The sequence below is a fragment of the Cryptomeria japonica genome, chromosome 11 (genome assembly GCF_030272615.1).
Source record: "Cryptomeria japonica chromosome 11, Sugi_1.0, whole genome shotgun sequence".
NCBI classification, from domain to species: domain Eukaryota; kingdom Viridiplantae; phylum Streptophyta; class Pinopsida; order Cupressales; family Cupressaceae; genus Cryptomeria; species Cryptomeria japonica.
In genome coordinates this window covers 204,396,523-204,418,224 of record NC_081415.1, presented here as the reverse complement: position 1 = coordinate 204,418,224, position 21,702 = coordinate 204,396,523, and positions in this window count along the sequence as shown.

Below are 21,702 nucleotides of genomic sequence, written 5' to 3'. Positions count from 1 at the left end.
TTATCAATTACTTTGTCTACTTCTTGTTATATACTATTCTATTGTGCAAGTTGATCCATCACATTATCAATATGAACTTTACATTGGTTGAAGAGTCTACTTCTATATGATACCAATAAAATATAATCATTATATTTCCAATATTTCATTACATATGCTAATATTTTTAATCAAATACAATGAAAAAATTAAAAAAATAGATAGTATCCATTCATTTACATGGAGATTAAATAGAAAATAGACTAAACATTCTTTATAACATGATTCGTATAATATTATAAAAACAAAGGCACCCAAGTCATTTTATTTTATATATCTAGGCATATGGAATTAAAGGTGATTAGTATGCCTAAATGTGGCACACATTTCTCTAGCTAGTTACATTAGTTTACATAAATAATTTTTGTAATTAATTAGATTGGGTAATGAGGTATCAAATATTAGCATTAGGAGCTTGCCCGTCAATTATGTAATTGTTTGGAAGTATATATAATATGCACATATTATTTTGATGTATTGTTTAGAGGTTTACATTTTCTTTAATATTTCATGTTAGACATATAGCATGGAGTGTCTTCTTCTATAAGGTGCATTGGATAGTGTTTTCTAGTTCTAAAATTTTGTTCTATTTCTAAGATTGTGAAAATTTAGGCATCTTAGCGCACAATTATATATTCTTTATATGTTCTGTGTGATTTATATTTTATTATATATAATGATATTATTACTTCCCATAATTTTTATTATTCTATGTGTGGCTCCTAATAAGTGGCATTGGTAAAATAGTAGATAGAGAATCTAATGAAAAATACTTAAGTGGGTAGTCTAAGCAATTGATGGATCAAAGACCACGAAGATTATTTTCTAGCATTATAATGCCTTCATCTTAACTTACAATAAAATATAATAGTAGGGGGTTGGAACCTACACACTTTTTATCAATACTATATTTTTCATAACCAAAGGTTCTCTTTTATTTTTGGAATGTTTTCACAATAGTTGATCATTTCCTTAAATGAAATAAAGAGTTTCAAAATTAGTCTTTCTACCAATTACTAGAACATTTAGCAGCCTCCAATTTTTAATAGTTCAAATTTTCCTATGATTGTAATAAAATTTGTTCCTATTTATTGTAAAGGAATTAGCATCATCAAATGTTTAGTCCCTTTCATGATTAGATTAATGACATAAATTTCAAGAAACATTAAAGCTTTCTCGTGTTGAGTTTCTTTCTATCCTTCATATTAGAAAACTTTTATTTAATGTTATGTTTCATATGGTAGGGCTTCAATATCTTGTAGTTTTGTTAAAGAATTTGTTGTGTATTTTTTACACCATATTAATAATTACACTCTAGGTATTCCCAATAACAATATTAACCTTTTCTATTGTCCTTTGTAAGGATAATAAATACCGGGGATTGATTTCATCTCCTTAGAATTGGAAGATTGATGTCCAAGACTATATTACCTTTGTTTCACCTTGCAACAAAATATGTTGGTAGAGAATTGGCCTCCAATATTTTTCATTGTTCCCCCTTTAAAGATTAATGATTCATTTGTAATTTAGAGTGTTTAGAAGGATTTTTTTTCGTGGTTAAGCCTTTTCTCAAATGAGATGAAGATGGTTTCAAAACTAGTACGTATTTTTGTTAACATAATATTTGATGGCATCCAATTATCAATAGATCCTATTTATTATTTGATGGAAATGCTTAAATCAAATATCTTCTTTTTTATTTCAAATCTATCCATATCATCATAGATTAGGTACCTTCTAAAGTCTATACTTAGATGGCCTTTTTGAAGAACCTTTTTTTATGATTCTAATACTATTTTTCCATCCATCCTTTACATCAAAGAACCTATCCTGATGCTATCCTTTACAAGATGGAGCTTCAATGCACTCTATTTAGTGGAAGGAGTCATGGTAGACTTTTGACATCACATTATAAATTAAGCAAACTTCTTTATAAGAATTTTAAGCCTTCTTTTATCATCTTTTGCAAGATCAATTATTAGAAACGATTGAATTCCTTCCATTAAATTTTGAATTAAAAAAATTAATAAATTATTCTATATATCACATGATATTTTTCCTCGTATCTTCTTATTTAATTAAAAATAAAAAAACTTGTTTTGATTGCAGATGACAAAACTAAATTTTACATAAAAGAATTAGTAATGCTACCTCTTCATATCATAACAAGAAGAGTTAGGATGTTTGGTTGCACCAAGAATTAAATTCCCTATATAAATAGGGAGTTTCCCAAAATCACTCTTCTATTGTTTTATTGTCTAATATTCTAGAATTACATACCATAAAACATGGAAATCAAAAGTTACATACAATTGCTTTGCTCTAAAAATTAGATTATACACCAATATTCATACCTACACTTATTTTGGAGTTTAGAGCAATACACAATTGTTTAATATCATTCTAAAGCTCAACTTTTCAAAGAATTTTTTTTTTAGGCGAAAGTGGCAAGCCACTATAATAAATTAATATAATATTTGGCTCAAAGACTACTGAAGGAAAGAACCAGAAAGAAAACCTCCATTCCTAGCCCAAAATTACATTATTTATAATAGGAAGCACCCTAAAAATCAATGAGCTAGAAAGAAAACCTCCATTCCTAGCCCAAAATTGCATTATTTATAATAGGAAGCACCCTAAAAATCAACCTAAAAGCCAATGTATCTAAATAAACCATGGACTGGCCCAATAAGATCTTACAAATTAACACCCCAAAAATTGGCCTATATATTCTGGCAATGCGATACATTTACCCCAAAGCACAATGTAATGCTAACTACATCATAAAAGGGAGCATAGACACTCAGGAAACATGCACATACAAGCAATCAATGACTATAAAGTACAACTCAACAACTATCAGTTGCATAGAAAGAATGATGGGTTATGTTATGCATCGGCTACGTTTATTTCTATCTCTAGTATTTTTCTTCTCTTATACACAATTCCTCCCATTCTACTTGAAGAATTTTCCACCTCACAAAACAAGCAGAGTCTAAACCATGCCGAATAATGTGTTCATTAATTTTTGTTAATTCCTTTTCAAATAAGTTCTTCTGTTCAAAGCCATTTTTGAAAACTTGTTTATTCTATATGTTGATATGGCCTTTCACATACTGCATTTTCTTGTAGAACTGAAACATCTTTGTTCCGGGGTGAACTGGTGCACATGTCCACCATTACTTGAGGATGGAATGGAAATATGGATGGCGAAACCACATGCTCTCAAACTTAAAAGATGGTTTGTGTCTATGCCCTGATAATACTATGGAATTGGATAATTTCAACAGAATGGGGAAATGATTAAACCCTGTAAATGCCAGGATTTTAGATTGTATAGTGAAAGCTTGTAGTTTCCAACACTGTGTGAGAAGGAACCTATCTAACCTTTCAGCTATTTGAAGGAAACCTGACCTTTTGTTTGTCCAAGTAAAGAGACCATTTTGCAGTACTATATCCATTAGATCACTGTTATTAATAAATTTAACAAAATCTTGTATGACTCTTGGAGGGGAAAAATTCCACCTTTTTTTTCAACAGCATAAATTATTGCATTAAAATCTCCTATGATGGCAATGTTCACATTTGTATTTTTCTCAATACTGTGAGTTAATGCAATTTAAAGCCTCTTCTTTCCATGGGTAGGCGTTGGGCCACATATGTTCTACAAGATAAAGGATAACTCAAAATGTTGAATGTTTAGCATTTGCCAATTGGAATCCTGTTGAATCAACTTCCCTTTAATAGTTCTCTGATTCCATAAGACAACAAGTCCCCCAGATGCACCTACTCCTTGGATATGACATGAGTGCCATAGTGACCATTTTTGAATTGTTTTATGATAAACATCCTATGAAAGTTTTGTTTCTTGGAACAAAATTATGTTGACTTGCGAAGAATCAAGTTGTTTCCAGATTCTATTTTGCTTGTCAGAAGCATTCAAGCCTCTGGCATTCCAAGATAGGATCTTTATTACTGATGAGGAGAATACGATGTTCTCCTCATCACTCTTCTAACTGATAAGAATTTTTCATCTAAGGTGGATTGTAAACCAGCTTCTATCTCTTCTTTAGCCTTGGTGCTTTTCGACTTCCTACCTCTAGTCTTTGGAATCTTCTTTTCCGGTTGGGATGCTATAGAAGTTTGTTCCACCGATAATGTTTGGGTGAAGTCAAAATCTCCCTTGACTTGAGGGTCTAAAACTACATTCATTTTCACTTCTTCATCTAGAGGGTTATAATGACCAGTTTTTGAGCCCAAGATATCTATAGTAGTTACATCAAGATCTTCATTGTCATCCATAACACTATGCATAATAAAATCTACTCCTTGGAGGCTTTGAGGTAATTTATTAAACAGTGAAATGTCCTCTTGCAGAACTATGTAATCCTCAGTTGTTTCATGTCCTCCCCTAAACCCATCCAAAAGCAATATGTTGGGAATATGGGTTTCCTCATTACAATCATTCTACTCTGGCAAATATCCATGTAATTCCTCTTTTTCTATCTCATAAATCCTTTGAGATGCAACATAAATTAATAAATCATTAGCCATGATTTCTGCCTCTTCTCTAGTGAGCTTTTTCATTGTTTTGGGCAGAATGTCCTCTAGCCTAGATTGTTCTTTCAATCTAAGGGGCATAATATCAATAGGATAGTTTTGAAACATTATCTCATGCACCAAAGTATCACACTTAAATCTAAGTTACTTGTGGTAAAGAAACTTCTGAGGAGGCTTGACTATTAGATCATGAAGTGGCCATTGAAGAAATGACACTTGGGGAACATATAATCCTACATTTTTGTATTCCCCTGCCGCAAACAAGGTTGGCCTAGTTCCTAGGGAAAAAATGCTCTAAACACTATGATCCTGACCTTGAAGAAGTGGCCTCCCATAAAACCAAAAATTGAAGAAAGAAATGATCTTACAGATGACCATGTGAAAATCCTTAGTTTTAAAGTAGGCTCTTTCCTGTTGTACAATCAGTTGGTGAATCATCATGGACAGATGGGCACCTAGAGGTGTGTGTTGGAAAGTAGAATTTGTTGGCAATTAGAGGAATTGATTATGTGTTTCATTGATTTTTTTTCATTGATGGCAACATCGGCTGTTTTGGTTATTTACTAGTTTCCGGTATGTTTGAGAAGAGCGGTTGGATTATGATATTGATCCGGTATGCTTTGGTTTGTGGAATTGGTTTGGATTTGTCATTCATGCTATTATGATGTGTATCATGATCCGTTGGTTTAGGATTTGATGACTTAGGAGCTATCATTTGTTCTAGTAAGCCTTTTGATCACCGGCAAGGGTTTTACCGACAGAGCTTTGTTGAAGATCTTTTGATGCACTTGATAAGTGGTTTTGGTGCGGCTTCTAGATGGATTTTGGGATGTTGCTGGTTATATTGTTCGTGTTGCTGTTGATTGGTGGTGTTTCATTTAGGACTGACCTAATGCTATCTTATTCTGCTAGGCTATGGAACGGTTTATGTAACGTGTTGGTGGATGATCCCGATGTGTTTCCAGTTGGATCTATTGATTAGATTATGTTGTTTTGATCTTAGGCTGACTTGGTTGATCATTGGATTGTGTGTTTATGTTATGAATTTATTGTATTATCTTTTAGGTGGTCAACCTAATTGTTTAGGTCCCGGGTTGGTATAAATATGATGTTAGATCTCTTTCTAGATCGTGAGTTTTTGGGATATAGGATTATCTATGTGCGAATATGGTTGTAATCATATTTAGAGGTTTTGGCCGATCATAGGTGATCAAATTAGGTTGGTGGAGGAGATTTAAGACCTCCAATACTGAACTTAACCAGAACTATACTTAGGCATAGGAGATGCTATTCTTGCAGTTCGCTCTTCTTTCAAGATTGTAGTCTGCATTTATTTTGTAGTTAGAGAGTCTCCTTTTGTGATGAGAAGTGTGCTCTAGGCTGTGGCCTTTCTACATGTGAATGCCCCTCTTTTGTATTCACATGCTTACTACAAAAGTATTATCTGACTGTGGGTAGGCTTCCCACCATGTATTTCCCTTTACCGAGTTTTCCAAGTACAAATCTTGGTGTTATCTTTTGTGGATGGTTAGTAAATGTTCAGTGGTTTATATTTGTGCTTAATTATTATTCCGGTATTTGGTTTATATATTCTGATAATAAGGTTTTAATGCTTAAAATTTTATAATCTATTGACAACTGATTCACCCCCCCTCTCAGTTGTCCACAGGTTATCTGAGTTGTCTAATAATTGGTATCAAAGCCTAATCCTCTCTACATAAACTTAACCACTTGAGGAAGATCCTATGGAATCTAATAGTTCAAGTTCATCAAGTTCATCTGCAGCTATTTTTCAGAGAGAAATTCCTAGGCTTGATGGAACAAATTACAGAGTATGGAAGATTCATAGGGAGACTCATATGAGATGTCTTGGTAAGGAGATTTGGGAGATCACTGAGAAAGGATATACAACTCATAATCTAGCATCTGACAATCCTCCTCCGACAGTCTTGGATAAGGACATTAAAAATGATTGTAGAGCTAGAGAAGCCCTTTTGTGTGGACTTTCAGATCAACAAGTTATGGGACTAACCAATAAATCAACTGAAAAGGCCATACGGGATAAATTGGAGACTCTGAATGAATGTGACCCTACTGTTAAAATTGCTAAACTTGATGGTTATCGGGTGAGATATGAGAACCTGAAAATAGAAGAAGATGAAAGGATTGCTGCTTTTATGGAGAGAGTTAATGAAATTGTTCTAAGAATTTAGTGTTGTGGTGGATCTCTAAGCGAAGATGAAATAGTTTCTAAAGTATTGAGAGCTTTACCACCGACTTATAAGATGAAGGCTACTGCAATTAACGATTTGAGAGCAATGGAAAACACCTCTGTTAACAGGGATACGTTGGTTGGAAAGTTATCTTCTTTTGACCTTGAGGAATTTGGTCCTTCTGGAGTTGCAAAATCTGAACCTAGTTTTCATGCATGCACATCATCTACTAGCTAGAGTGATTGGAAAGCCTTATATTCTAAGGAACTGGAGGAAATGAATAAATAAGATGAAGAGTTTGAGAAACTTGAAGACTTATTTGCTGGAAGAGTACCTAAAGGTTTGGTAGGAAGTAAGTATGAAGAAAAATCACCTTTTAAATGTTTTGCATGTAATAAGATAGGTCATTTTGCATCTAGATGTCTTGAAAGCAACTCAAGATTTGAGGAAAGAGCCAAAAGATCTTTTAGGCCTAACCATGATTATAAAAACAAGCATAAGTACAAGGGGAACAAAGACAAATCATGCTACTATACAGATGAGGAAGGTATGGCTGATTTTGATGATGAATCGACACAAGATTCAGCTAGTGGATCCAATAATGGAAAGGAATGGGTATTCTTGGTTGTCAAGGAAGATGATCTGGTACCTGAAGAAAATGCCCTTGCTGCTAAAGTTGAAGACAAGGATGAATGGGTGATAGACAGTGGATGTTCACATCATATGACTGGAGATAAAAGGAAGTTTCTATCTTTGGAAGAATTTGATGACGGGTTGGTTAGATTTGGAGATGACAAAGCATGCATGATGAAGGGAAGAGAAACAATATCATTGGATGGTAAGAATGATACTGATAATGTTTATTATGTTGAAGGTTTAATGCATAATATTTTGAGTGTAGGATAGTTGGTGGATAAGGGATTTCAGTTATAGTTCAAGGATGGAAAATGCAAGATTATCAGCAGATTTGGATTAGAGATTGCAACCGGTACTCAGACTAAAGGTAACATCTTTCATTTGAACTCCGATGAGAAGACGTGTTTGATTGCACAAATTGATGAGAGTTGGCTATGGCATAAGAGGTTGTGTCATGTGAATTTTGATTGCATTGTAAAGACCAGTTCTACTAAGGCAGTTAGCGATATACCTAAGATTGTGAAGCCCTATAATCCTGTATGTAAGGAATGTAAAATGGGAAAGAAAGTTAGAACTCCTTTTAAAGATTATACAAGACAAATCTAATGATGTTCTTGATCTTATTCATACTGATTTGTGTGGTCCTGCTAGAATTAAAAGTTTTTAGGGTGATAGATATTTTATGCTAATAATTGATGACTATTCTAAAATGATGTGGGTTACTTTTTTAAGGGCAAAATCTGAAGCATTTGAAAAGTTTAAAATTTTTAAAGCTAAAATTAAGACAAAGACATGATTGAAGATTAAATGCTTAAGGTCAAATCAAGGTGAAGAATTCACATCTAGTGAATTTAACATTTATTGTGAAAAGAATGGGATAAGGAGATACTTATCTTCACCCAAGCACCTTAGTAGAATGGAGTTGTGGAAAGGAAGAACAAAACTATCCTGGATGCGGCTAGAACTATGATGATGGAAGCTAATCCACCTCATATCTACTGGAGAGAAGCTATGAGCACGTCGGTATACACATTCAACAAATTTCATATCAAAGGAGACACCAGTAAGACACCTTATGGGTTATGGTTTGGTCATACCCCTACAGCTAAATATTTCAGAATTGCTGGTAATAAATGCTATATCAAAGAAATGATTCCATTGGAAAGTTTGATCCTAGATGTGATGAAGGGATATTTTTTGGTTATTCTAATGAAAGAAAAACATATAGATGTTATAACAAAAGCTTGTAGAGAATTGTGGAGAGCACTAATGTCAAGGTGGATGAGCTGAACATAAGTCAAATAAGAACTTATGAGAGAGAACTAGCAGTGGAAATGATCATAACTGAACCGGTAGCACCTACACCAGAACAAAATGTTGAACCAGTTACTCCAAAAGTATCAGAAAATTCAATAGTAATTGAAGATCAGAGGAGAGGAATAAAACTAAGAAGACTCTTAAGTATGTTAGTTTAAATCATTTGGAAGATCAAATTGTTGGAGACAAGAATAAATGAGTGATGAAAAGAAGAAGGTTGGAAGTTGATGAGGTATGTTTAATTTCTCAAATTGAACCAGCATTAGTAATTGAAGCATGTAAAGTTGAATATTGGATGAAAGCTATGGAAGAGGAATTAGATTAGATAGAAAAGAATAATACATGGACTTTAATTCCCTGACCTAAAAATAAGAATGTTATCGAGACTAAATGGGTTTTTAGGAATAAATTGAATGAAGATGGACAAGTTGTGAGGAATAAGGCTAGATTGGTTTGTAAAGGATATTCTTAGAAGGAAGGAAGGATATTCTCTCTCTCTCTCTCTCTCTCTCTCTCTCTCTCCCATATCTCCATCTCCCCTAATATCTCTCTCCCCGTCTCTCTCTCTCTCTCTCTCTCTCTCTCTCTCTCTCTCCCCCTCTCCCCTAATATTTCTCTCTCTCCCCCCTTTCCCCTAATCTTTATTTCTCCCTCTCCTCTAATCTCTCTCTACCCCTCTCCCCTAATCTTTCTATCTCTCCCCCTTTCCCCTAATATCTCTCTCTCCCTCTCCCCTAATCTCTCTCTCTCCATCCCCCCCTAATCTCTATCTCTCTCTATCCCCTAATCTCTCTCTCCCCTACCCCCTCCCCCCTCTCTCCCCTAATCTCTCTCTCTCCCCCTCCCCGAATCTCTCTCTCTTTAAAATATCAGTACTCAAACCAGATATTCAATATAATCAGATATTTGATTTCTGCCATTGCCATTAATGTGGAAACAGTAAAAAAAGGAAGCAAATCGGATATCTGATATATCTGATTTTTTTAAATACAAAAGAGCCTTGTAGGAATTTTTGTGGATTCCAATGGCTCACATTCTTCACATTTTGGTTTCTGTCAATAATCACAAGTTTTCAGATAGGTTGAGACAAATTTGTGCTTTTGAGATATTCTAAAAGTCAAATATTACATTGTTAATCATTTAGGAGCATCTTTGTAGAGGTAAATGGGGAGTAGTAGTCATGGAAAGTCTAAATGCAAAAGAAAGCTTTCAAATGACCAAATTCAAGTGTATAGAGAAAGAGACAGAGAAGGTCATAGGAGGAGAAGATAAGGTATGTTAAATATTGCTAATGTTACTTGAAGTGAAGAAGAAATTGAATTTGAAAATGTTGAACAAGTTATTCAATATGAAAATGTAGATTTTGAAAGTGAAAATGTTGAAAGTGATAATCAAAATGCTCAACATGATGTAAGAATGGAAAGTGAAAATTTGGGAGTTGACAATGAAGGTGTCCATAATTTTGGTGAAAATATAATTTTTTTTGACATTGGAGGTGAAAATGTAGAAAATTTTGACATAGGAGGTGAACATGTGGAAATTTTTGACATTGGAGGTGAAAATGTGGAAATTTTTTGACATTGAAGGTGGAATTGCTCGACCAAGTGAACAATATGTAACACCTAATTACTTCAGAAATGAGGACCCTCTCATGGATGAAAGACAACTTCCAAATCCAAGACCTTCAAGAACCCCAAAATGGTTACTTGAAAATGATGAGAACATTATTGCGAATCTTGAAGGTAAGAGGTCAACAAGAAACATTTGATTGTGGGCTACACAACTTTTCGACCAAAATTTTAGCAATAAGACATTGACTGAGCAATGCTAACTTTTTGTTCAATTGCTAAATATGATAAAGATGAGACCATTGCTAAACAAATTAAAGATTCATATGAACAAGAAGATAGAGAGAAATTCTATTATTGTCAAAAATCTATATACATGAATGTATGTCCATATTTAAAATATACATGCCAACTAGACATGTAAGCATCCCAAAATTATATAAAACATCCTAAGCTATTAATGGATCATCAAAATCGATCTTATTCACCACACTGCTCGACTCTAAAGGATCCTGCAGAAGAAAAGCAAACCATGATTAAGATTAGTTATATTATATGACTCACATTCAAAAAGTTAACATAAAAATGAACTATAATTGAACTATTCTTGTTTACCTTATCTCCATGTTTTCTCTTTGGCTTTGAAAGACTCTTGGTGTATGTCTTTGGTAGAGGAGGCATGTTTTAAATATTTTCATACACAACCTACATATGTTCACAAACATGACATTGATACAAGTTAGAATATAATTGTCACCGATATAATGAATTATATCTGTTAAACACAAAATAAAATAAAGACATGTAGCTGAGGCATCTCTTCTTCTTCTTCTTCTTCTTCTTCTCCTTCTCCTTCTTCTTCTTCTTCTTCTTCTTCTTCTTCTTCTTCTTCTTCTTCTTCAGGTATAGTGGGTGTAGTCAACAAGGATGTGAAGCCAATAATTTTTTGTACATATACACAACAAGTATGTGAAACTATCAATCTATGTCTAGACGTGTATACTCATTATAAGTTATTTAAGATATTCATTCAATCATATTTGCATTCAATTACCTTTTCCTTGTCTCCAGTTGCATTACTAGATCCTAAATTGCACAACCCCGCACTCACGCTACTTGTGCCCTACAAGAGTAAAATAAGATATACATGCAAGTTACTACATACTCTAATTAATGCCAATATAAATGATGAGAATGTATGTACAATAAAATACAGACAACTAGGTGCAATAATATATATACCATAAAGCTATCAAGGCCAAAATAAATGACCATCAAGGTGCCTTTTTGGATTTGTGTCAACTCCTCCTCTATCATCAGCAATTAAATAGACCATGTAAATAAACATTAGTACTTAATATTATCTAGATTATAAATATTCATTTAAAATATTAAATGAACCATGAAAATATAAATCTTACCACTACATTATCAACGTATGATGAAGGTTCCTCCCAACCTCTAGCATGAAAGGACTCTCCAGGGTATCCTCTAGTCCCTGCCATAACATCTGGTGCATCGTGCATCTCATGCACCTCATAATTTGCAGTGTGTGCAGGAGAATCAACAGGCTGCCCAACTAGACCTAAGCATAGGTGCCCACACATGACACAACTATGGGGTACACAAATGTGTGGAGTTGAGGAGGAGGTGTCAGCACCACCGGATTCACCACTACCATCAAAACAAGGCTAAGCTACTGCCCCAGCCTAAGAAACCAAAAGGCTACTCAAAGAGTGAATAGCCAATATAGTCTGTGACACCATCTGATAGATGATATCTGGATGTTGCACTGTAGGTCCCCACAAGAGGATGGGGGACATATGGGCCTTGGACTACTCTGACTACCCCAGGTCTATTTTAGGGCATACCTAAACCCACACCTTGGAAAGGTTGGATGTCAAAGTAGTTCACATGTTTTCCTAAAACAAACTCAGCATACAATTTTTTGATGAAGTAGAAGGGGACATCAAGATTGTTGTTAGGTGGTTTATTGAAAATCATCCACCAACAATCCCAAATTTTTTTCACAATATCATCATTTGTGCACCATTTAATAGAAAGATTTGTTTTTTTGGAGTCTACGGGTTGACTAGGGTGGGGATTCACAAACAATGTGGCGATATCGGCTTTGGATATCTTGAGATCCTTGATCTCCTTATAGGACAAGCCATTCACATATTCTTACCTCATAGAATCTCGCCACAAAAGAGCAATATTGTGCTCCTCAGTGATGATTTCTATACTCTTTATGATGGACGTGAGGAGATAAAACATTGGGTTCAGGTGAGGGATCCTACTATAGACATCTACAATCCCCCTCAATTGGTTCAAATTTTGTGCAATTAAATCCTCAATTGAAGGGGGGTTTGGCAAAGGAGGGTTTTGTGAAGGAGGGTTTGGTTATTGTGGTTGTGGTTGATCAATGTTTTCACTATTATTCGACATTTTTAACCTAATTGAATGCAAACAATTGAATTTAGTTAACAAATTTGAACAATTTTGTATTTGATTTTAAAAAACCTAGTTTTCATGAAAAAACATATTTTGAATGAAAAACAAATAAACATTAGAAAAAATGCAAAAATTTGAATGATAATGATGAAAAACAATAAAAATCCTACCTTTTATTGGATTTTTTTGCAAATTTGGGTAACAAAATTGAAATATCAGGTCCAACCGGATATTAGATTTGCTTGAATTTGCGTAGCCCATGGGTAAAAAATAACCCACTGGCTGTCACAGTCCTCTTTTATTGTCTTAGAGAAATCAGATATTCGATAAAATCGGATTTCTTATTTTTATAGTTAAATTATTTTAAAATAACAATATATTATATAATATTTTATATTATATAATACATAATACATAATACATAATATAATATTATATAATATATTATTATAATATATAATATTATATTATATATTATATTATTATATTATATAATATTATATTCTATTATATATTAAATATTATATAATATATTATATATTATATATTTATATATATAATATAATATAATAATATATTATATAATACGAATTATATAATATATAATATAATATTATATTATATATTTAAATATATAATATATAATTTATTTTTAAATTTAAAATTACTTATAAAAATTGGATAAACGATTTGCCCAGGGGTTTACCATGCCAAGGTGTACTAACACCTAGGCCAAGCAAAAAGTCAACACAGATTTTCATGTTTTTAGGCGAGTGGAAAAGGCTATTTTTTTCACATCACCACTTTTCAGCCCCCCATGTTCTTGCACTAACCCATAACTTGGGCTACCAAAAAAAAGTAGATATGTCATGTGACACACAAACCTAATACTTCATCTTTGTCTCCTACTATAAAACTAGGAGAAACTCCTTATCCTTGTCAAAATCAAACAAGACATTCCTTTGGAGGGTAAACTTTTACACATTAACATATTCCTTATAAGAGTTGGGGAGCCAACAATAATCAATATCTTTGATGCCAACATGCCTAACCTCATCTTTTACTACACTCCATCTACTTCCTTGACCTCTTCTCTAGCAAGCTTCCAATGGAATGTTGATGATATTTTCATCAACTTCGTTGATACAAATTTGATAACTCCCAACCAATATTGTATTTGTAGTGATCCCCTCCATCATTCCCATCACCTTCATCATCCCATTATCCTTCTTTGTCATTTCTTGCATCAAATGAAGTGTTGACTCTAACTTCACATAGAGTTACCCCATTATCATTGTCATAATTTTTTATATGCATAGTTACATGTTTCAAAATTATTCTTGAAATAATTATTTATACAAAGTCCATGAAAAAAAAACTTATCAAGTTATTATATTGCCAAGAAATTATTTAAGACTAAAACAAGTAAAAAATGACTTATTCAAGGCAAACAACATAACTATATATTTAATCATTTAACAATTAGTGGTGGGAATGACGGAAGTGGGAGCAGCTGGCGGTAATGGGCGAACTCAAATTTCAAATTCTCAGCAAGGCAGGAACCTTGGTTCCAATGGTGGAAGGGGCCAGATCAAAGCTACTGGTCCCATAGGTGATAAGGATAAGCCTCTGGACATCCTAGAGGCTATTGTTGACTTATAGTCTGATGGTACTTTGCCAAAGGAGACAACGGGTTCATCTGGGCTTCTGGGGGAAGGGTCCAATGGGGGGCCCATTCCATGTGATGACTCCATTGACAGTGGAAGGGAAAAAAAGAAATGGTCATTCCTTTTTGGAACTAGACCTACTGGTAAATCCTCCCTACCTCCTGTTAAGAATATTTTTGACCCTTCTGGTGGTAAGTTCGCTATCTCTATCCTTGACCAGATTTTGGACCATAATATCAATAGTATGTCGAACTCCTTAGTAGGGAAATTTATAGGTTCACGTCCTAATATTGAAGTTGTAAGGGCTTTTGTCAAACAAAAATGGGTCCTCAAGGGAAATGTTGAAGTATCAGCTTTACCTAAAGGCCTTCTGTCTTTTTCATTTTCATGTGAAGAAGATAAGGTTAAGATTCTATGCGGGAGCCCCTGGATGGTAGGAAAGACAGCTCTGGTCCTTAGAAAATGGCATCTGAACCTAAACATGAATGATTCTCTCCTGGTGCAAGTTCCAGTTTGGATAAAGCTACCAGGATTTCCTCTTGAATATTGGGCAGAGAGTATTTTCTTTGGAATAGCAAGCTCCTTTGGCGAGTTGCTCTCAATAGACCCAGTCACTGCTTCAAAAAGAAGACTAACTCATGCAAGGTTCTGTGTAGGAGTAGCCCCTGAAGCAAATACCGGAACAGATAGATCTAGTTTCAAAGATGGGAACTTGGAAACAACACATCGAATATGAATCTATCCCTTTTGCATGCTTCCACTATAAAAAAGTAGGTCATTGGGCAAAATCCTGCCCAAACAAGCCAAAGGTGGAACCTAAGCAGCCTAAACCCCAGATGGAAAAGCAAAAGGTGCCAGAGAAAATGGCGTGGCAAGTTAAAAATCTAGAGAATAAGGAAGAAAATTCCAATCACTTTAATCCTTTGGGGGAAAATAAGGAAGTCACCTCAAATTCTATCTCTAGTCCCTCAACCCAGGAAGTAGTGAAAAATGAACCAACCAAAGTCAGCCCCGTGGGTAGAACTCAAAAAAAGGAAATGAAAGATCAGAATGATCCTTCAAATGAGATAGTTGAAGTGGTTGCTGACACTTATGAAGGAAAGGAACTAGAAAAAAAAGATTACCAACCTGAGGAAGGAGAGATCCCTGACCCCCAAGAAGAAAGCACTGATTCTTCTCTAGCCATTCCAAGTTTTGAAATTCAAGAAGCCCAAAAATGTTCAATTTTGGGTATGAACCTCTTAGACTCAGAATAGAGCTCAAGAATAATGAACAATGTTTCAACTGATTCCAGAACTCCTAACTGGGGGAATGAAAAAGAAATCTCCAAAATTTTCAACAACATGGAAGTGGCTCCTGTGATAGAAACTGAATGGAAACAACCAAAATATAGGAATAAGAAAGGATCTACTCCCTCAACTTCTCTACTAAGGAAATCCAGTAGAATAGCTCAAGTTGATGTGGGGTATATTTCCTCTTCCCCAGGATGGCCCTCTAACCACAAAGTCAGAGACAAGGAGGCCAAGAAGAACATTGCAGATGGAACCCAAAAGACTCTCAAGGAGCTGGGAATTGGTAAGTAGCTATGAAGATAATCTCTTGGAATATTAGGGGACTCAACAATTCCCATAAACATGATATTATTAGGAATATGATAAGAGATAGTAATCCTGATATTTTTCTAATTCAAGAAACCAAAATGAGTAGAGAAAAAGTTGAATCTTTGAAGTTCTTAAAAAATGGTAATGTTAGTGGTGGCAGTTCCGAAGGCACTTCAGGAGGCATTGCTACCATCTGGAACCTTAATACTATTAAAGGTTAGGTCATAATTTAGGACAATAATTTCTCTTGTATTAAATTTGAGCATTTAAAAGATGGTACTTCATGGGTTCTTACCAACATTTATGCTCCTAATACCTTAAAGGCTAGAAACTCTTTTTGGAAAAAATCATTCAGGCTAGTGACAGCTTCAAAAATCTTAGTTGGATGGTTATGGGGGACTTCAACACTCCTTTGAGAGAGGAGGAAAAATTTGGAGGTAGTCCTTCTCAATTGGAAAGTAGGATGGCCCTTATAGGTTTTATTAATTCTCAGGCTCTCAATGACTTGGAAATATAGAGTTGTAATTACACTTGGACTAACAGAAGAATTGGTAATGACCTTATCCAAGTGCGACTTGATAGGACCCTCATCTCTAATGACTGTTATAGTCAGTATTTCTGTTCTTTGTCAGCCCACATACAAGTTGGATCTGATCATTTCCCTATCACCTTCATTGCTGACTCAATCAATAGAAAGAGAAATTTTCCGTTGAGATTTGAAAAAATGTGGACCCTCTATCCCGAAATCAGAAGAAATATTCAGAAATGGTGGAGCATCCAAGTTGAGGGAATGACTATGTTTAAAGTTGTCAAGAAACTCAAAAGTGTGAAGGACAATATACGACTCTGGAACAAAACCAGTTTTGGAAATATATTTGAGGCTAAGAGTAAAATTTAGGAAGATCTTAAAGAAATACAAGATCAGATCCAGAAGGACGGTTTCAGTACTGTCTATTGTTGATGAAAACAAGACTCTCAAAAAATACCATGATATTATTGCCAAAGAGGAAATGTTCTGGAAGCAGAGATCAAGATGCATCTAGCTTAAGGAAGGAGATAGGAATACAAGATTCTTCCATATGTCGACTATCAAGCATAAAGCAGTTAATAGGGTGAACAAGCTAGTTGTGGAGAATGGGGAGCTGGTCAAGGAGGATGAAATAAGGAATGAAGCTAAGAGGTATTTCTCAGACCTCCTCAAGAGGGATCACAGTCTGGATGCTGAAGCCCAGTCCTCTTTTCTTCAGAACATTCCTTGTCTCATTGATGCTCAAAAGAATGCCTCCCTCTCCTCCATTCCCTCTAACTTAGAAATCAAAAATGTTGTTTTCTCCTTTGATGGTAACAAAGTGCCTGGTCCAGAGGGCTTCCCAATTTTCTTTTTTCAAGATTTTTGGGAGATTGTTGGAATTGATGTTTCCAATGGGGTTAAGGAGTTTTTTGGGGCTAGAAAATTCTTGAAAGAAATCAATGGAACTTTTATTGCTCTCATCCCCAAGATTCAAGGTGCTGATTCTTTGGACAAATTCACACCTATTAGCCTCTGCAATTCTTTTTACAAGATTATCTCCAAGGTCCTTACCTCTAGAATTCTGGCTGTCCTTCCTGCATTAATTAAACACTAGCAAAATGGGTTTGCTCTTGGAAGACAAATTCTTGACTCCATTATTACGGTCCATGAGAACATTCAATCTCTTGTTAGAGAAAAGAAGCAGGGTCTCATCCTAAAGCTAGATCTCTCCAAAGCCTATGACAGGGTTGACTGGTCTTTTCTTCAGAAAATCCTCACTTCTTTTGGGTTCTCCTCTAGAGTTGTCGACCTTTTCTCCCAACTTACCACCTCTGCTACTTTTGCTGTTCTTGTCAATGGTTCTCCTTCTACTTTTTTCCAAGCTTCTAGAGGTCTTAGGCAAGGAGATCCTATTTCCCCCATCCTCTTCATTATTATGGCCGAATGCTTTGGAAGGACCATGGAAAAAATGGTGTTGCAAGGCTCCTTTAAGGGCCTCCAACCATCCTCTGCTAACCTTATCTGCTCCCACCAATAGTTTGTTGATGACACTATTATTATGGGGGAATCAAGTATTTCAGAAGCTAAATTTTTTAAGAGCACCCTATGTAAATTTGCCTCTGCTTCGGGTCAGCTTATCAACTGGGCTAAAAGTGAAGTCTTTTTCATTAATACTTCAGAGAGAAGACAACAGAGGATTAGCAGAATCTTGGAGTGTCGGACTGCTGACCTTCCTGCCACCTACCTTGGTCTCCCCATGGGAATTGCCCCTCCTGATCCCTTCTGGAGTTCTCTAGTGGACAAATTTCATAAAAAACTTGCTGGTTGGAAAGGGGCCCTCTTAAGTCAAGCTGGCAAGCTCCAACTCCTTAAGGCTACTCTTCAAAGTATTCCAATTTATGCTCTTAGTCTTTTCAGAATTCCAGTTAAGTACGCTGAAGCAATTGAGAAAACTCAAAGAAGATTCCTATGGTTTGGGGTTGAGGATAAGCAAAGAATATCCTTGGTGGCCTGGGACCAAGTCTGTAGGCTAAAAAGCAAAGGAGGTCTGGGCCTCAGGAGGATTCATACTTTAAATGAAGCTCTCTTATCCAAACAAGTCAGGAGAATGTTTCATTCCAATTCTGAATGGTGCAAAATTTGGTGAAGTACTCTCTTCTATCCTCCTCTCTCTCCTCTTTTCTCAATTTGGATCTCAGTATTAATGGATCCCACATTTAGAATCATGCCTCTAAATGTAAAGAAAGTATAGCTAAAGGAGTGATATGGAAACTTGGAAATGGTAGGATAGTAAAATTCTGGGAGGATCCCTGGCTTTTTGATAAACCTCTAATGGACTTCAACGAATGGGCCCCCCATGCTCCCTCCTATATTAGATCTTTTGGCTCCTTAGTTGCTAAGTATTGGGATGGTAATGAATGGCAGAACATTGAAAGTATCCACCCTAGCCTTTCTAAGCTCAAGATCCATCTGTCTGCGATATGGCTGAATAATGAAGAGGACTCCCTTATTTGGAAACATGATCCCAAAGGAACTTTATTTGTGTCTTCTATGTATTGTGTCCTTTCCCCCCCGCTCCTATTAACCCTTATTGGTCTAAAGCTTGGATTAAGGGTCTTACCCCCAAAATCAATTTTTTCTTCTAGACTATCCTCCAAAATAAGATCCTAACCCTTGACAACCCCAAAGGCAGAGGTTTTGCCCTCCCTAATAGATGTGTGTTGTGCCTTCAAGAGGAAGAGTCTGTGGACCATCTTGCTCTCCACTGTTCCTTCTCAGCCTCTATTTGGGAAAGCTTCCTCAAGAGCTTCAGTATCGCTTGGGTGTTTCCTAATAACATTAGAGATATGTTCTCCTCCTGGAATATTCAATGGGCTAACCCTTTTTTGAGATGTTTGTGGTAGCTTTCTCTTCCTCACATCTTGTGGGGTCTATGGAAAGAAAGAAATAACTGAATCTTCAGGGATGTCTCCCACAATTCAGATATTGTATTTCATAAAATTCAATGGTCTATTCAGGAAAATATAGGAATCATTGAGGGTCCTTGTTACTTGAACAATCCACTGGAATCAAATATCTTAAGGGTATGGAATATGAAGATCATTGATGGTCCTAATCTCAACCAAGATGAAAGGCTTGAAGCTAAGTGGCAAACCCCTCCTCAAGGTTGACTCAAAGTTAATTTTGACGGTGTTGCCAAAGGTAACCCAGGTCCTTCAGGTTTTGGAGCTATTCTTAGAGATCATAGAGGAATTTGCAAGGAAATGGTTGCTGTCCCTATTGGAACCCAAACCAATCATAAAGCTGAAGCAATGGCAGCTCTTCAAGGCATCATCCTAGCCAAAAAATGGAAATGCCCCTATCTATGGATAGAAGGGGATTCAAATATTATAATGAAGTGCCTTAATGGGACTTCAAAACCTTCTTGGTCGATTCACAACATAATCACTTCTGCTATTAACATTATTAGCACCTTTAAAAAATGCCATATCTCCCACATCTACTGGGAGGCCAATGGCTCTGCTGACTGGGCTGCCAATGCGGCGGTTAAAAGTGAGGCAATTACCACGTGGATGGGTGAAAGTGGACTCCCCAAAGATGTGAGACAAATCATTAGCAATGAGCGATATTAAAGCACTCCAAAGACTCTTGATGGATAGGATCATTATGAAAAGTACTGATGTGAGTACTTTGAGTTATTTTAATAATGAGAAAATCACTCATTATAACATCAATGGCATAAAATCTCACGCTTTCTGGGTAGTTGTTATAGCTCTGAAAAGCTCTTAGTTTAATTAGCTCTATAAGTTTCAAAATTTGGCCGTGAGTAGCGACAACATGGGGGGAAATAGGAGGTGATATGAACCAAGTAGTAGTAAAGAGTGGAAACAAAAGGAAGAGGTTTGGGGTATTCTGCAGCAAGGTGGTCTCTCGAACTTCATGGAGAGACTCCACGGCCGAGATGGTATGGTAACCAGTCTTTTCTGCAAGAACTGGAAGAAGGGCATGTTGAAAATGGGCGATCAAATGGTTGAAATCAACGAAGATTTAATTGCTCAAGCTACGGACCTCACCAAGGAAGGTTGCAACTTCTATAGAGATAGGAAGGTCAGCAGGGAAGCTATTGAAAGGTACCCGGTAACTGAGAAAGAGAAAAAATGACTGGTAAAGTTGAGCAAAACCTACTACCCGCCTAGGGCTTTTGCCAGACCCTGGTGGGAGATTCTTTTTGTTTTAATGTGATATATCACTCTAGATGGTAGGTTTACGAAAGTTTATGGGTATCACTTTGTTCTATTAAATCACTTTAGGCACAATGATAAGGTTAATTTCCCTTATTTCTGTAAAGCGAAAAATCGAACCCCAGTTGCTCTCCCCTCTCCAACTCCAAGGAGAGAAAAGGGAGGTCACTAGGATTGACGGTTTTCACTTAGGGGAGACTTTACATTCAAAAGAGGGGTTGAAACCCACAAGATCTAATCCCACACAATGCAAGATTGGATTCTAAATGAGTTTCAAGGGTTAAGACAGCAAGGCTACCCTCTTTTGTAAAGAATGTAGATAGAAAGATTAAGCTAGGAATGCATGAAAAGTGAGAAAGATTCACTTATAAACAGAGATAGGGATATAGGATGAAGCTGCGGACCTAGAATTAGTAGTAAAATGTCGAGACGGTGCTGTCCTACAAATTTGAGCGAAAGTTGACAGGACGATGGCGCTTGGAGTGCACACGGTCCTCCGAAAAATCCGCGAAATGAAGGGGGATCTGTTTGTCTCTTCACAAGGATTCTAGATCTTCAATTTCAGCCACGTACCTACAACCTACACACACAAAAGTGAAGATGATTGGGGGGTTAGGGATTAGGGGTTTGCCCTTAGGTCAAACCCCAGTTCTGGAATTAACCAAGAAATGAGAATGCTATAAATGTAAATGCTTGTAATGTAAAACAAGTACTAGTACCTTGTTGTAAGAATGTTTGTATTCTTACATGCGAAGGTGTAGATGTTGTTGTATGTTGTATGTTGTAAGTGATCTCCTCTTCAATGGTTGAATCCTTTCCTTGAATGCAACACTTAGCCTTGAATGGAGACTTAGAATGATCAATTGCTTGAAGGAATGCTTGAATGCTTGAATAC